This window comes from Hyperoodon ampullatus (genome assembly GCF_949752795.1).
Source record: "Hyperoodon ampullatus genome assembly, chromosome: 5".
In the NCBI taxonomy this organism is placed as follows: domain Eukaryota; kingdom Metazoa; phylum Chordata; class Mammalia; order Artiodactyla; family Ziphiidae; genus Hyperoodon; species Hyperoodon ampullatus.
In genome coordinates this window covers 79506757-79521051 of record NC_136918.1, presented here as the reverse complement: position 1 = coordinate 79521051, position 14295 = coordinate 79506757, and the positions used below count along the sequence as shown (strand labels likewise).

General features: G+C 34.7%; 1 protein-coding gene and 1 pseudogene across 5 annotated transcripts in view; both read left to right on the top strand.

Moving 5' to 3' along the window:
* The window catches only part of STXBP5L (syntaxin binding protein 5L), a gene marked incomplete at its 5' end in the record, with an annotated part of 378190 nt that overhangs the window by 315518 nt on the left and 48377 nt on the right, over nt 1–14295 (top strand). The gene's annotated exons all lie outside the window — the stretch shown is intronic.
* Nucleotides 7523–10611, top strand: LOC307053167 (actin-related protein 2/3 complex subunit 1A-like; annotated as a pseudogene). Its single transcript has 2 exons — nt 7523–7573; nt 9619–10611. The product of its transcript is annotated as an actin-related protein 2/3 complex subunit 1A-like (transcript).

Here is a 14295-nt window from a genome sequence, read left to right as displayed (position 1 = left end):
TCTTTCTACCATTATAACTTTAGCCAAGTTTCTTAATCTTAACAGTGTGCTAGTGCCCAGAACATAGATTCTCAATAATATGCAATAGTAGTTATATTATAAAAGCAATGATGAACTCCCATGGCCTAAAGAGACTAAACTTGTTCTCCTTGACCATTCTAAATTTCCAATTAATAGTTGTAGCTTAGCCTTAAAGTAGAAATCCTTCATGGGAAATCAAAAAGTCAATCCAGTTGTTTCTAATCAACAAACAGCTTATCAAAGATTTGAGTTAGAAACTTCTAACCTAGCTTTTTATGTTATTTCCCATTAAAGTAGTAGCCATATTCAGACTGATAGAGGGTTCATCTCTGTTCCTAAAATTTTGATTCAAATGTGGAACCAAGGATCTGAATAAAAACTTATTTGAAGCCAACACGACATTCTTCTGATAAGCCAGGCTGCACTATTTATTGACTTTTAATTGAAGCAGGACTTAGGAAAAAGGCATATGAATATACAGGCAATGATTCAGTCAAGATATACTGAAGCCTCCTAGGCAAAACCCTATTGTAATACCTGAACTTCTGTTTATATTTAGGGCTGAGCATATGACCTCATTCTGGCATAAGCTATGGTAAACCATCAGAGTACCATGCCTCATTACTGTAAATGAACCTGAATTTGGGAGGCAGATAATCTAGGAGTAGAGATGAATAGTTTTTTGGGGGGTTTTTTTGGTTTTTTTGGTTTTTTTTTTTTGCGGTACATGGGCCTCTCACTGTTGTGGCCTCTCCCGTTGCGAAGCACAGGCTCTGGACGCGCAGGCTCAGTGGCCATGGCTCACGGGCCTAGCAGCTCCGCGGCATGTGGGATCTTCCCAGACCGGGGCACGAACCCGTGCCTCCTGCATCGGCAGGCGGACTCTCAACCACTGTGCCACCAGGGAAGCCCAGAGATGAATAGTTTTGCAAAGGTTTATAATCTGGTGCTATTGTAGGGCTTGGCTGTCACCAAATCTTTAGGCCTCAATTTATGAATATTAATATGTATTTTGCCATCAGCTAATCCTTTTACTCATTTGCATAATCTTTGTTCTCTTATGACATCCTACCTAACAATTTCTAGGTGATTCACAAGGTGATAGATGTTGTTAGGTAAGTGAATAACACTATCTGTGGGGATGCTTTCCTTCAAATTTTTTAAAACTCAGATTTAGTGGCATGTAATTTACATTAGAATAAAACTCACCTTTTTAAATATACAGTTATTCATTTTCTTTTCTTTGTTTTTAATTTTGTTTTTATTTTCAAAAATGCAAGCCACAACATGTTAAAGTAGCAAGAATTTCCTGACAATTTTCCCAGAATCTAACAGGACTAGGATAATAAGAAATCAAACTGTTCTAATAATTGCTGCAGCAATATTCCCTTCCCCGCAGCTGGATTACAGTATGGTACTGCTTTCTGTATTACTGTCTGTGAGCCAAGACAGGCAGCTTTTCAAGGTGTTGAGGGATTGTGCAGAGGAAAGAAATAATGGTACCATATGCAACTGGAGGCATTATCAAATGTGCTGTATTTAATACTAGACACTAGATTGCAAAAAGGACATGTTGTCCAGGTAAGTCATTTTTGATACAGAATACCACAGAATGACAAGCTTTCTTGCCAACTAAGTTTACTAATGAATATAATACCTAATATTATTTACCACACCATGTTAAGTACTTTTCATACATTTCTTTAATACTGACAAGATCCCTTTGAAGTGGGGACTAATTATCAAACCCATTCTACAAAGAAGAGAAACAATCATCCTGAGATTTAAGTAACTACCAGACCAGGGTCACTCAGCTGGCAAATGTTTGAGTTATGGTTTGACTTCAGCTATGGTTCCGATCACGGCTTCATTTCGCCAGACCCTAGGAAACTTACCTTGGAGAAAAGCAGAAGTCTTTGTGGAGCTTTACAGAAGGGAAAAAACATATCTATTCTCTTCTAATAGGAGCATTACTATCCTTGTAACTATCAACTTCTCTTCCTCATTAGAAAATGGAAGATCAAAGACAGATATGAAAAGAAGTTGCTCAAAAGGAACCAAAAAAGTACCTGTTAACTTATATATATATATATATATATATATAATCATAATCACCTTAAAATGCTCAGCAACATAATATCTATATCAAACTTAACAACTAAGGACAACATGGCGTCTCTTTAATGGAAAATCTGAGATGCATTGCAGGATGTACTTTTTTGTGGAAGGGTCTTGAGTGAAAGTCCCATAGGTTGGTTAAAGTTTATAAAACAGTAAAACATGATTTCTCAAAATGTGATCTATCTGCCAACCTCTTTTATTAGTATTGTCTGCAACACTTATTAAAATACAGATTCCTGCTGACCAAATGAGAGTACCTAGAGATGGCCCGTAATGCTTTAAGAACTGGCATGTGAGAGCAAAAATGAGTTACTTTTTTTTTTTTTTTTTATTGTGCCAGAGGTTAGAACTGGAACAAACTAGTAAATGGTAAAGGAAAGTAGTTTGAGCTTAAATGGAAGGAAATTTTGTAGCAATTATAGCAACCCAAAATTGGATTTTTTTATACTTTGAAGTTTTCTATCACAAACAGGTATGATGTCAAGAATGTTGTAAGAGAATACTTGCATTGAGTAGGATATTGGACTATGTGACCTTAAAGATTCCCTTGAGCCAGGATTCTCCACCTCTCTTAGTGCAGTATGCTAAGACAATGAGTAATGTGAAGTTTCTATTTCCCATTTTCTCCTCTTTGGCTAACTATATGAAATGATAGTGGTATGTATGCTTTTGCTAGGTAACAGTAAAAATGAAGAAATTCAGAGAGCTGCATTCCCAAGGGCACATTGCAAAGGTTAATATGTACTGTTTTCATTCAGTTTATTTCCAGGACTACTTGCCTCTTATTCCCTCTTGCCTTACTCATCTTCCAACCCAAATTCCTCAAATGTTAATATGTAACATATTCTTGTACCACTTGAAACATGCTTTCTGTCTGTTTAGCCCTCTTCAGAATAACCCTTCACCCCTACCTTCTGACTTTACTGTTTTTTTTTAACTTTCATTCAGCAAACACTTATTGTACATCTGTTCTATGCCAATAATTAATTAGGTATTGGGAATACAATCCCCATCCCTAGAGAACTCAAAGTTTCAGGATTTTAGTCGATAGTAGACAGAGTAAAAAAAAATCAAGTATAATAAAATGTGTTATAAAAGATGTGTACAAGGTGCTATGAAAGTTAAGATAATGACACCAAATGAAGCCTTAAGGCTGAGGCTGCCTTCAAGGAGGTGGTGATTTTTCAGCTGTCTTAAAGGATGAGTAGGAGTTTACTAGTAGCTGGACAAGTGAAGATTTTTCTGTGCATAAATAACAGACACCTGTTATTAACATTGTTATTAAAGAAGTTTGCCAATCAATCCCACCATCTAATTGCTGCCTTTTCCTCCCCCAGTTATACAATTGAGGATGGGGTTTGTGATGGGCCCCCAATTTTTAGGTTGGAAGCAGTCTACAGGAAGCCAAGAAGATTGGTGGTGAAGTGGAGGGGGTATCCCAAAAAGTAGAGCAGATTTGAGAGCCAGAGTAAATTAGATACTAGACTAATAGAAAGGAACTGTTTGACCTCTTTCTGAAAGCATCTTTGTAATCCATTTTTGAATTTATACTATATAGATATGTTGAAATACCCTATTTAAAAACAAAATAGAAACAATTAAAAAGATAAATTCTGAAACAAATCCTTACATTATAAAGAATTAGTTCCTATTTTAAAAATTAAGTGAAAGACTTAAAACAGTAACATCCCACTTCCTCAGTGTGACAGAATTGTGAATCAATTTACAAAATATACTTTATTTGCAACCTCTTCTGGCATAATTATTACATATATTTAATTTGCCATATTTTTATATAAATACAATCTTTTTGTTGTGCTGCTGATTCTAAAACCAAATTGCTCAAATTTGATTTGATTTCTCCTTAATAGAATTAGTTAATGTCTTTTTTATAGAGACAACTGCCTGTTGCTATTATTTTTATTAGAATGATAATGCTTAGATTTCCTTTAATAAGTAGTTTAGCATGGCATATTGTAGTCAGCAAGCTACAGCCCACAGGCCAAATCCAGCTTGCAACCTATTTTGGTATGACTTGTGAATTAAGAATGGGTTTTTTAAATGGTTGGAAATATATCAAAAGATGAGTAATATTTCATGACACACAAAAAGTATATTTAGGTTTCTATTATATTTAGGTCTTATAAAATGTATTCCAATAATTCCAGCTGAAATATTAGAGATAGTATCAAAGATGTTATTTGACAGATGGGAAGATTAAGCTGCAAATTGATGAAGGGATTTTTATAAAACTTTTTCAAAGTTTTATAATTAGGTGGTAACAATTCAGAAATTTGTGACTCATGTTTTCTGATTTTAAATTGAGTATTCTTTCTACTATATCATACTGCATCTTTATTTTAAAATAACTTTCCTAATTGTAAAGAAAATCACTCATTAGAAGATATAAATTAATTAATAGTATCAATTTGAGTCTTAATAAAGTATTAATTGACAGAAAATATTTCTAACATGATTTCTCCTAATGCAATTTCTTTCTTTTATAACATTCCAGTTAAATATTTTATGAGATGCCCAATGTAAAATTTTTATTAACAGATAATGAGGCAAATTTTCAATAAATTGTAGGAGTTTTCTTGGTTTATTCAAACATTTTATGACAGATTGATTTATAATAATATAATTAAATTTATTTTCAAATATTTTTTATTTAAGATTTTTTTATCTACTGAATTTAACATTGTAGTATTCAATATATAAGTCATTTCATCTGCCATAGGTATGGTAAAGTTTCCTTCGTTATATCATATACATCTATAATAGAATTTTCTTTCTATTTCAAAAAATGTTTACAGAGTTAATCAGTTTTCCCCCTTACCATTGTTATTTATGATCTGAACTTATACATTTGTTGCAGTACTTCTTTATCTATCAGATTTATCTGGAATTGATTTTTGGTTCTTTCCAAAATAAGAGATCACTTCTCATGCTACATGTGAAAAAAACTATGCAAAGATGCACTTAATTATTTACTGTAATAACAATTGCTTTTCTCATGTTTCTGTTTGCATATTATTTATTACTGAATGACAACAAACTAACACTGAACAATATTTCTGCTTCCATAATGCTCACTAAATGTAACGTTCATTAGGATTTCAATAATTATACTGTAAAACATACTGTTCCCTCACACTCCTCTTTAATTTTATATAATTAACAACTGCCTTTTTCCTTTTTCTGTTGTTTCAGTTAAAGGATCAAGAAAGTTAAGTCTGCCAACAGATCTTAAGGCTGATCTTGGTACGGTAGGCAAAAGCCAACAATTTTAAGTTTTCTTACATTCATTTGGCTGAACATTTTAACCAACCAGTCCATGAATAACAAGTTTCCTAGATGGCAGTGTTTAATGGCTTTCCAAAAAGCCTTTCTTAAAAATCACCATACAGTTCTGTTGGCAGCATTCAACATTTTGTTTGTTAACAATCATTTTACAAAATTATGTTTCATAAATCATTACACACTAAGGTATATAATGTTTTCGGGGTTTTTTGGGGTTTTTTTATCATGAGAATGGTTTTAAACATTAACTAGTCATGCATATGGACCCTTGTGACTGTAACCATGTAAATGAACATCACTTTTTCTGGAACTATATTTCCCATTTTGTATATTAATATCATTTAGAATTAATGCTATTTAAGAACAACAACAAAGTCCGATACCTAAAAGAATAGAGTTCTCGCCATTTAAGAAAGTTATAGTAGATTTTATTCACTTTTAGTTTATTTTTTTGGTGGTTAAGAGCTTATTCATAATTCTAGCTCTGAAATAAATTAAATAGGCTTTCATAAATTTTTCTTTCAGAACTTGTATCTGCTTGTTACAAGATAGTTTTTCTTTTTTGAAATTTAATTGAATTACTTTTATTTTCATCTCCTTTATTCTGACTTAAATCCTACTAATGTCATGGTTGAAATAAGAAAAATACAATAATTAGTCTTTGCATTATTTTTTAGTGTATAAAGCTGTTTCACATACATTATTTTATTTGACTTTCTTAGCAACTCTTTAAGATAGGTATCACTGTTCCCAATCTTTTCTTTCAGAGCAGAAACTGAGGTTATATTGTTAATAAATTGTAGAATTAAGATTTTAACCTAGATCGCAGAACATAATACCCAAAGTTTATGGAGCATATTCACATACCTCATATCTCATTGTATCTAAATTAAATAACTTTTAGTCAAATAGTTTGTTACATTTAAAATCTGATTACATATCATCTTAGACGAATGTGATTAAATTGGACAATTATGTTATTGTATTTTTAAATGCAAAGCACTAAAATATTCAGTGTTATTATTTAATAACAAAATTGTTATGAAGTTAATTAGTATTTTGCCAATGTAATTGATGTCAAAGGAAGAATCAACATTCTAGTTCCATTTATTGACCTCCTACTACATGTCAGACATTATGCTATATAATTTGTACAAATTATCCAAGATAGATCAGCAATATTGTTCCCACTTTACAAATAAATTAAGGCTATGAAAAATTCAAATTTGTCTAAGGTCATACAACTATAGCAAAACTGAATTTAAATCAGGTATATATTATTGCAAAACTTATAATCTTATAATTACCTATCATTTTGTATAGCATGTACTGTGACAAATGTCAAATGAAGACTAAAGAATGAGAATGCTTTTCTCTAAAAAAAATGCATTCTGATATTTATTCATGTAATTTCCACATATCATAATTTCTTTCCTAGAATGTTGAAAAGGAATAATAAAAAACAAATAGAAGATTCTCAGCCCACGTCCATATTTATTGAAAGTAGCAAAGAAAGCTCTTAGTTTTAATTCTAATCTGGAGGTCAGTTAGGCATGATTGTTATTAATAACATATTAATAAACAATTCCTAAAACTGTCAGTCTTTCAGTCGCCAATTATCTCCTTCCCAGTTGCTTCATTCTATTTTTACACATACTTTAGACAAAGATGATTATGAAAACTCACATATATAAAAGATAAAATAGTCAAGTGCTTATCACTTTACTAAAGGATTTTTTGCAATTAAAAGGATTCACAATAAAATTTCATTAAATCCCTATTTCTAAGTATGTTGTCAATGTAATTTCATTTTTAAAACTTGTTTCCTACAAATCTCCAGAAAAAAAAATTATAAGGATTCTGAAAGAGGATAAATGTCTTTATGTATGTAAATTCTTCCAACGTAAAGCCTTGGTGTAAAATATATCCTGGGTTGCTTGTAACATGGTTTTAGGAAGAATATTCTCCAGTGGTGTATAATCCTTTAGTGAAGGAGGAAAATGTGTAAGAACCTATTGTAGTACACCAAATAAGGACCAAAGTAAGATAACAACAGTGAAAATGAAGAGGTGTTACCATGGGAGACTTTCCAACTGATGGGATTGGGAACAGTGAGGGAACAGGGCTGGTAAGGCATAGGAAATAGGGGGAGTCAAGGATGACTACAAAGTGCAAATGGAGAATACCATTCTCATGGAGAATACCTGGTTTGAGAGGAAAGGAAAATGAGTTTGAGTTGCTCAGGGACATTCATGTTAACCACTCAGTGAGCAATTAGAAATGTAGGACTGTTTACCATATAGCACAGGGAACAATATTCAGTATAATAACCTATAATGAAAAAAATCTGAAAAAAAATATGTATATATCATTTTGCTGTACACCTAAAACTAACACAATATTGTAAGTCAACTATACTTCAATTAAAAAAAATAAAGAGGGCTTCCCTGGTGGCGCAGTGGTTGGGAGTCTGCCTGCCGATGCAGGGGACACAGGTTCATGCCCCGGTCCGGGAGGATCCCACATGTCGCGGAGCGGCTGGGCCCGTGAGCCATGGCCGCTGAGCCTGCGCATCCGCAGCCTGTGCTTCGCAACGGGAGAGGCCACAGCAGTGAGAGGCCAGCGTATCACAAAAAAAAAAATAAAGAAAAAAGAGAAATGTAGGGCTAGAGTGTAGAGGTGAAATCTCAAGCCCAAAGTAATAGATAACAGTCATCTGTGTAAAGGTATTAGTGACTGTGTATATGAGCTGTTCACTGAAGACAAAGGAAAGATGACAATGTGTTGGAGAGCTTTGGGTACTAATGTAATAACTTCTTTGTTACAAAAATCCTTATTTGGAGTGGCAGTATAACAGTAACTAAGTAAAAAATAGTAATAACAGTAAAAACCTCATACATTGGACAGTTACGCAATTAGAACCCTCAAGTTGTTAGCCTTTTATGAAGTAGCTACCAGAATCATGGTAAATTGCTTTATTCCCTAACTTTTTTTTTTTTTTTTTTTTGCGGTACGCGGGCTTCTCACTGTTGTGGCCTCTCCCGTTGTGGGCACAGGCTCCGGACGTGCAGGCTCAGCGGCCATGGCTCATGGGCCCAGCCGCTCCGCGGCATGTGGGATCCTCCCGGACCGGGGCACAAACCCGTGTCCTCTGCATCGGCAGGCGGACTCTCAACCACTGCACCACCAGGGAAGCCCTATTCCCTAACATTTTAACATTCAGTGAAAAACTATCTTGTTTCTCAATTTTTAACAAAAAATACAGACATTTCTCTTTCTTAATAAAGATTTTGAATTAATGACCTAAAAATGAATTGATATTATAGAATTCAAACCTTGAATGCACATAATCCAGGGGCTGGCACAACATTATGAATATAGTGTTATAGATGCATCATAGAATACTGTAAATGAAACACAGGCCCCCGTGAACCCTTAAAAAAATCTACTACAGGATGGCCTCCAGCCAATGAAAGGATGCGTGGAGAGGCCATGGTCAAAGAACAAGTAGTGATTATTTAATTTATTTAATTGTAAAACTAAAGTTAAATGACAGTGGCAAATATGATTATAAAATAAAATGTAAACATAAAATCCATAATGATATAGAAATACTTTAACTTTTATTTTTTCGAGAGGGTAAAGAGAGGTTAAAGTTGCTAGCAAGAGTTAATATTTCTATAGCTAAGTGTGGTGGTTAATCGGTGATGAACTGAGAGCAAAGATAAGCAGAGGAAGAGGAATTATACTTGATTTCACCTTTCACAAGGGGAAATAAATTGGTATGCATATATAGCAATTCAAGAAGAATTAAAAATATATCTTCAAGGTAACCACTAAAAAAAATTAACACCCGCAAAAAATCAGGCAAAGGATAATACACATAAAAAGGAAAATACAGGCCATATAGTGAAAGAAGCTACAGAAACTAGAGAAGGAAAAAGAACAAGAAGGAAGAGGAGGAGGAGAAGGAAGAGGAAGATGAAATAATCTACATAAAACTTGCAGAATGGAACACAGCCTGTTCCTGTTGACTGACCAGAGTCTTCAAATTCTACACTCTGAGCCTGTCAGGACTGCCCTGACCCCAGCTTTCTAACCTTTAAAAACACCAAAAATATTGTCCCTGCAACAATTTTTACTGGAGCCAATCAGTTGCCATGCTATACTCAGATTGCCCTTAGCCACAATAACCACAAAGTTCCCACCTATAAGAGGAATGGAAGCCAGTGGGTGAAACCTCATGCGCTCCAGGAACACAGTGGAGACATCACAGGTAGGGATAGGGCTCTCGAGCATGATCACACTGTCCTTTGCAGGTGCTGGAAAGATGGGGTTTGGACGCTAACCCTGGTGACCTTGAGAATTAATCATGCAGCCACTTTTGTGAAGTGGTCCCCTCTAAGGAACAAATTTGCTGTGGAGAGTGAAAAACAATTCATTTCTGTCTGTCACTTGGATATAAAAATGACGAGTGGGTAAGCAAGCACATTAAAAAGCCAGTTCATTCACTGTCCTTAGTTTGGATCGGTATCTCCTTTTTTTGCTGACAGCAGGATCATATGACTTCAAATGCAGAGGGCTTCTACATACAATTAAAAAGTGGATGAAAAGCCAACCAGTATGCCATGGAGCAGCAAGATGCATTTTGGTTAACTGATGTCAGAGTTTGGTGGCACTGGAGGCTGGGTCCCTGGTTCAACTTCTCTACCACTGGGAGCCTGAGTAAGCACCACATGCAGTCCTGATGTCTCAAACAGTGTTCAGGTTGCAATCAGAAAACAGAGTTCCTGCCACTCCTGAGTGTATTATTTGTCTCAGAGAACAGTGTTGTTGTAGCTGCTGGCCAAGAATGCTGCCCAGTGCTTTTTAACTAAGATGACCATGGCTGCTTGACCTTAGTCTCCAAACTAGACATTCCAAAACACAGCATCCAGCACAACATGTTAGCCATGGAACACTTCCACAACATAGACAAGAGTCACAATGAAGGACCATAATACAGCCTCAGAGATGCTACACCAGAATAGCATCACTCAAGTACCTATTTTCAAGGTAGACAAGCAAGATGATCAGAAATTTTGCCCTATAGGAATCAATGGAGCCATGATGATTTGGGATTTCAAGACCTTAGAGTCCTCCACCCAGGGCCTTCAACTAATATGAAGCTGAGTGAACCTCTGTGATCTAGCATGACAGACTACAACTGACTGCAACTCTGTTTGTAACTTGCAAGATGGTGAGGAAAGCCAACCACAAGGAAACACTAAAAATGCATATGCCGATATCATTTGGGTGTTGTTTGAATATAATTGGTGAAAATGTTGGATTTTTAAACAGTCTTTTAAAGTTTTTAATCTATTTTTTTTTGTACGTTTGGTTTTTGGCTGTTTCATTCCATTCTAGACCAAAGCTTCTCTTAAAGCAGTTCATTATGGAAAACTGTCACATTAACTTAAGAAGGGGGTTAGTATGTAAATTCTCCCAGAAAATTAAGTAAAAATACTAAATGTGTTTTTATAAATGACAGAACTATGATGAAATGTCTCTGTCAATAGACATAAAAAGTGAATTACTTTACTTACAAGAAAAAGGCTTTCAGCATGTATAGCAAAACAAAATTCACAAGAGAGACATCTAAAGCAAAGTGATTCAAAGGCTAGTAGTAGGACATATAAGACAACTAGTAGCAAAAATAAAACAGGAGTTATGATGTTAATGTCATCTGAGTTCAAGGCAAAATACATTAAATTAGAAAAGTGCTGATATTTATAGTACTGAAATGTACCATCTACAATGAAACTGTTTACAAATTTTAATAAACCAAATAATGTAGGATAATAATTACATTTCTTACAGTTCTTGATGTACAAGAAACATTAAGAATAAACAGAAATGTGGTAACCATAAGAGATTCTAACATAATTTAATGACAACTCAAGGAGGCAAAAAGTAAGAAAAACCATATGGGAACAAAGAAACATAATTTACTTGGAAGATTTATTTAATATATCCTGAGCTTTATACCTTGAAAATGTGTTATAATTTCAAGTGCCCACTGGAAAACTTATAAAAGTTAAACCAATGTTAAAACCACAAAGAAAACCTCAATACGTAAAAGTAGAATCTTACAAACCACATTTTTAAATCAAATTAATGACCTAAGAAATTAAAACAAAAAGAGAAAACAACAACAACAACCCCTACCACCTGCATGATTTTAAAACCCTCAAACAATTCCTGGGCCTGGTTTCTGACTTACTAGATGAGTAGCTAGCTCTTTTTTCTTTTTCTTTTTTTTTTTTTTTTTTTGGCCATGCCATGCATTTTACAGGATCTCAATTCCCTCACCAAGGATCGAACCCAGGCCCACAGCAGTGAAAGCACCAAGTCATGACCACTGGACCGACAGGAAATTTCCCACTAGCTTTTTTTTCGTAGCTCCTGCAATATCATGGATCAAGAACTCTGAAAATTATAGACTAGAGATCTAGAAACTAGTGGAAAGCAACTATAAAACTAATTATCCAGAGTAGAGAACAAAGAAGGGGGAGCTGGAGAAAAAATTCCAGACTACATAAAAAAAATCTCGTGCTTAAAAAGACAAAAGTTAAGTACTACAACAGTTCATTCTATATATTAAAAGAATAACAAAGACTTATTTTAAAGACTTTTAGGATACTCAAAGGGAGCAATGAAACAATTTTTTAAAAGATCAAGAGATTATGAAGCTAAAACAAGCACAAATGAAAAAGCCAATTAAGAATTGGATAACAATGGATGAACAAATAGAGACTATTAATAAAGAAATAGAAATTATAAAAAGGAACTAAGTAGAAATTCTGGAGCTAAAAATTACAAAAGCTAAAGTGAAAAATTCACCAGAAAGGTTTAACAGCAGATTTGAGCTGGCAGAAGAAAGTGGCCAATTGAAATTATCAACTCAGAGGAGCAAAAAAATATGAAAGAAAATGAACAAAGGTTAAGTGACTTGTGAGACACCATTGAGTATGCCAGTATATTATGGGAGTATGAGAAGAAGAGAAGGAGAAAAAAGGGAAGAAAGAATATTTGAGGAAATGGCTGAAAACATCCCAAACTTGAGGAAAGATGTGAATCTCTACAGCCAAGAAAGTCAATGAGCTCCAAATGTGAAAAACTCAAAGAGACCCACACTGGGACACATTACAATCAAACTTTACACAAAGAATCTTAAAAGCAGCAAGAGAGAAACGACTCATCATGTATAAGGGCTCCTCAATAATATTAACAGCCAGTTGCACATCAGAAACCATAAAAGCCAAAATGCAGTAGAATGACATATTTAAACTGCTGAAAGAAAAGAAAAATGTCGACAAAGAATTCTATATCTGGCAAAATTTTCCTTCAAAAATGAAAGAGAAATTAAGACATTCCCAGATAAACTAAAGCAAAGAAAGTTTATGACTAGTAGACCCCCCCACCAACACACACGCAAGAAATACTAACAGGATTCTTCCAGCTGAAGTGAAAGGACATTAGACAGTAACCTGAAGCCATTTAAAGAAATAAAGAACACTGGTAAAGGTAACTAAATAGGCAGATATAAAAGCCAGTATTATTATATTTTTCTTAACCCCTCTATTTTGTTTCCTGCATGACTTAAGAGACAAATGTATAAAACAGTTATAATTTTTTTTTTTTTTTTTTTCAGTATGTGGGTCTCTCACTGTTATGGCCTTTCCTGTTGTGGAGCACAGGCTCTGGATGCGCAGGCTCAGCGGCCATGGCTCACGGGCCCAGCTGCTCCGTGGCATGTGGGATCTTCCTGGACTGGGGCACGAACCTGTGTCCCCTGCATTGCAGGCGGACTCTCAGCCACCGCACCACCAGGGAAGCCCTATAAATCTTTTTTAATAGGCACGCAACATATAAAGATACTAAGGCAACAACAACATAAGGGGAGGTGAGGGAGCTCTATAAGAGCTGAGGTTTGTATGCTATTGAAGCTAAGTTGGTATGAATTCAAAATAGATTGTTATAAATTTATGATGTTAACTGTAATCACCAGGATAACCATTTGAAAATAACTAAAAAATACACAGAAAAGGAAATGTGGAGGGATAAAAAAGGTATATTAGAAAAAAAAATGAATCAAACAAAAAAGAAAGCAGTATTGGAGCAATTCAGAAAGATATTTTTTGAAAACATATATAAAAATGGCAGAAGGGACTTCCCTGGTGGCGCAGTGGTTGAGAGTCCGCCTGCCGATGCAGGGGACGCGGGTTCGTGCCCTGGTCTGGGAATATCCCGCATGCCGCGGAGTGGCTGGACCCGTGAGCCATGGCTGCTGAGCCTGCGCGTCTGGAGGAGAGGCCACAACAGTGAGAGGCCCGCATACCAGGGGGAAAAAAATGGCAGAAGTGCTTCATTATTAGTAATTATTTTTTTAAAGTAATTACTCTAAATGGATTAAACCCACCATTTAAAAGACAAATTGGCAGACTAAAAAATATATAAGATCCAACTATACAAGAGACTCATTTTAGATTAAAAAACCAGCTATATTAAAATTAAAATGATAGAAAATGATATTCCATGCAAATAGTAAACAAAACTTGGGTGGCAATATTAATACTAACAGACAAAGTAAACTTTAAGTCAAAAGCTAACAAAGAAGGACATTATATATTGATAAAAGCATCAATTCAGTGAGAAGATAAAACAATTGTAAATAAATATTCACCAAATAGCAGAGTCCCAAATATATGAATCAAACATTAACAGAATTGAAGGGCGAATCAGACAATTCTACAATAATAGTTGGAGAATTCAATAGGCTGCTTTCAGTGAGGATAGAAAATTTACACA